This window comes from Taudactylus pleione, unplaced genomic scaffold (assembly GCF_031769625.1).
Source record: "Taudactylus pleione unplaced genomic scaffold, aTauple2 ptg001221l, whole genome shotgun sequence".
NCBI lineage: Eukaryota > Metazoa > Chordata > Amphibia > Anura > Myobatrachidae > Taudactylus > Taudactylus pleione.
In genome coordinates this window covers 172,807-177,137 of record NW_028285621.1, presented here as the reverse complement: position 1 = coordinate 177,137, position 4,331 = coordinate 172,807, and positions in this window count along the sequence as shown.

Sequence of the window (4,331 nt, the reverse complement as noted above, 5' to 3'; positions counted from 1 at the left end):
TATCCCAGAAATGGCACTGCATTGTGTAATATACCCCAGAAGTGGCTCTGCATTGTGTACTATACCCCAGAAGTGGCTCTGCATTGTGTACAATTCTCCAAAAGCGGCTCTGCATTGTGTACTATACCGCAAAAGCAGCTCTACATAGCGTACTTTACCCCAGAAGCGGCTCTGCATTGCGCACTATACCCCAGAAGCGGCTCTGCATTGCGTGCTATACCCCAGATGCGCCTCTGCATTGTGTGCTATACCCCAGAAGTGCTTCTGCGTTGTGTGCTATACCCCAGAAGCGGCTCTGCATTGTGTACTATACCCCAGAAGTGGCTCTGCATTGTGTACCCCAGAAGTGGCTCTGCATTGTGTACTTTACCCCAGAAGTGGCTCTGTATTGTGCATTGTGCTGTGCAATGTGTGCAGCAGCTCTGTATTGTATATTATTTATCAGAAGTGGCTCTGCATTGTGTACTATATCCCAGCAGCAGCTCTGCATTGTGCATTGTGCTCTGCAATTTGTGCAGCAGCTCTGTATTGTATATTATTTATCAGAAGTGGCTCTGCATTGTGTACTATACCCCAGAAGTGGCAATGCATTGTGTACTATACCCCAGAAGTGGCTCTGCATTGTGTACTATACCCCAGAAGTGGCACTGCATTGTGTACTATACCCCAAAAGAGGCTCTGCATTGTGTACTATACCCGAGAATCAGCTCTGCATTGTGTACTTTACCCCAAAAGAGGCTCTGCATTGTGTACTATATCCCAGAAGTGGCTCTGCATTGTGCACTCTTCCACAGAAGCGGCTCTGCATTGTGTACTATACCCCAGAAGTGGCTCTGCATTGTGTGCTATACCCCAGAAGCGGCTCTGCATTGTGTGCTATACCCCAGAAGCGGCTCTGCATTGTGTACTATACCCCAGAAGCGGCTCTGCATTGTGTACTATACCCCAGAAGTGGCTCTACATTGTGTACTATACCCTAGAAGTGGCTCTTCCTTGTGCACTATTACCCAGAAGCGGCTCTGCATTGTATACTATACCCCAGAAGCGGCTCTGCATTGTATACTATACCCCAGAAGTGGCTCTGCATTGTGTACTTGACCCCATAAGCGGCTCTGCATTGTGTACTATACCCCAGAAATGGATCTGCATTGTGTACTATACCCCAGAAGCGGCTCTGTATTGTGCATTGTGCTCTGCATTTTGTGCAGCAGCTCTGTATTGTATATTATTCATCAGAAGTGGCTCTGCATTGTGCACTATACCCTAGAAGTGGCTCTTCCTTGTGCACTATTCCCCAGAAGCGGCTCTGCATTGTGCACTATACCCCAGAAACAGCTCTGCATTGTGTACTATACCCCAGAAACAGCTCTGTATTGTATATTATTCCCCAGAAGCGGCTCTGCATTGTGTGCTATACCCCAGAAGCGGCTCTGCATTGTGTGCTATACCCCAGAAGCGGCTCTGAATTGTGTGCTATACCCCAGAAGTGGCTCTGCATTGTGTACTATACCCCAGAAGTGGCTCTACATTGTGTACTATACCCTAGAAGTGGCTCTTCCTTGTGCACTATTACCCAGAAGCGACTCTGCATTGTATACTATACCCCAGAAGTGGCTCTGCATTGTGTACTTGACCCCATAAGCGGCTCTGCATTGTGTACTATACCCCAGAAATGGATCTGCATTGTGTACTATACCCCAGAAGCGGCTCTGTATTGTGCATTGTGCTCTGCGTTTTGTGCAGCAGCTCTGTATTGTATATTATTCATCAGAAGTGGCTCTACATTGTGTACTATACCCTAGAAGTGGCTCTTCCTTGTGCACTATTCCCCAGAAGCGGCTCTGCATTGTGCACTATACCCCAGAAACAGCTCTGCATTGTGTACTATACCCCAGAAACAGCTGTGTATTGTATATTATTCCCCAGAAGCGGCTCTGCATTGTGTGCTATACCCCAGAAGCGGCTTTGAATTGTGTGCTATACCCCAGAAGTGGCTCTGCATTGTGTACTATACCCCAGAAGTGGCTCTGCATTGTGTACTATACCCCAGAAGTGGCTCTGCATTGTATGCTATACCCCAGAAGCGGCTCTGCATTGTGCACTATTCCCCTGAAGCGGCTCTGCATTGTGTACTTTACCCCAGAAGCGGCTCTGCATTGTGCACTATTCCCCAGAAACGGCTCTGCATTGTGTACTATACCCCAGAAGTGGCTCTGTATTGTGCAATATTCTGCAAAAGAGGCTCTGCATTGTATACTATATCCCAGAAGAGGTTCTGCATTGTGTACTATACCCCAGAAGCGGTTCTGCATTGTATACTATACCCCAGAAGTGGCTCTGTATTGTGCAATATTCCGCAAAAGAGGCTCTACATTGTATACTATATCCCAGAAGTGACTCTGCATTGTGTACTATACCCCAGAAGCGGCTCTGCATTGTGTACTATACCCCAGAAGCGGTTCTGCATTGTGAACTATACCCCAGAAGTGGCTCAGCGTTGTGTGCTATACCCCAGAAGTGGCTCTGCATTGTGTGCTATACTCTACAAGCGGCTCTGCATTGTATGCTATACCCCAGACCTGGCTCTGCATTGTGTACTATACCACAGAAACGGCTCTGCAATTTGTGCAGCAGCTCTGTATTGTATATTATTTATCAGAAGTGGCTCTGCATTGTGTACTATACCCCAGAAGTGGCTTTACATTGTGTACTATACCCCAGAAGTGGCTCTGCATTGTGCACTATTCCCCAGAAGCGGCTCTGCATTGTACAATATTCCGCAAAAGCGGCTCTACATTGTGTACTATACCCCAGAAGTGGCTCTGCATTGTGTACTATACCCCAGAAGCGGCTCTGTATTGTGCATTGTGCTCTGCAATTTGTGCAGCAGCTCTGTATTGTATATTATTTATCAGAAGTGGCTCTGCATTGTGTACTATACCCCAGAAGTGGCTCTACATTGTGTACTATACCCCAGAAGTGGCTCTGCATTGTGCACTATTCCCCAGAAGCGGCTCTACATTGTACAATATTCCGCAAAAGCGGCTCTACATTGTGTACTATACCCCAGAAGTGGCTCTGCATTGTGTACTATACCCCAGAAGTGACTGCATTGTGCACTATTCCCCAGAAGCGGCTCTGCATTGCGTGCTATATCCCAGATGCGCCTCTGCATTGTGTGCTATACCCCAGAAGTGCTTCTGCGTTGTGTGCTATACCCCAGAAGCGGCTCTGCATTGTGTGCTATACCCCAGAAGCGGCTCTGCATTGTGTGCTATACCCCAGAAGCGGCTCTGCATTGTGTGCTATACCCCAGAAGTGGCTCTGCATTGTGTACTATACCCCACAAGCGGCTCTGCATTGTATACCCCAGAAGTGGCTCTGCATTGTGTACTTTACCCCAGAAGTGGCTCTGCATTGTGTACTTTACCCCAGAAGTGGCTCTGTATTGTGCATTGTGCTGTGCAATGTGTGCAGCAGCTCTGTATTGTATATTATTTATCAGAAGTGGCTCTGCATTGTGTACTATACCCCAGAAGTGGCACTGCATTGTGTACTATACCCCAGAAGTGGCTCTGCATTGTGTACTATACCCCAGAAGTGGCACTGCATTGTGTACTATACCCCAGAAGTGGCACTGCATTGTGTACTATACCCCAGAAGTGGCACTGCATTGTGTACTATACCCCAGAAGTGGCTCTGCATTGTGTACTATACCCCAGAAGTGGCTCTACATTGTGTACTTTACCCCAGAAATGGCTCTGCATTGTGTACTTTACCCCAGAAATGGCTCTGCATTGTGTACTATACCCCAGAAGCGACTCTGTATTGTATATTATTTATCAGAAGTGGCTCTGCATTGTGTACTATACCCCAGAAGTGGCACTGCATTGTGTACTATACCCCAGAAGTGGCTCTGCATTGTGCACTATTCCCCAAAAGCGGCTCTGCATTGTGTACTATACCCCAGAAGCGGCTCTGCATTGTGTACTTGACCCGAGAAGCTGCTCTGCATTGTGTACTATACCCCAGAAGTGGCTCTGTATTGTGCATTGTGCTCTGCATTTTGTGCAGCAGCTCTGCATTGTATATTATTCATCAGAAGTGGCTCTGCATTGTGCACTATTTCCTAGAAGCGACTCTGCAGTGTGTGCTCTACCCCAGAATCAGCTCTGCATTGTGTACTATACCCCAAAAGAGGCTCTGCATTGTGTACTATACCCCAGAATCAGCTCTGGATTGTGTACTTTACCCCAAAAGAGGCTCTGCATTGTGTACTATATCCCAGAAGTGGCTCTGCATTGTGCACTCTTCCACAGAAGCGGCTCTGC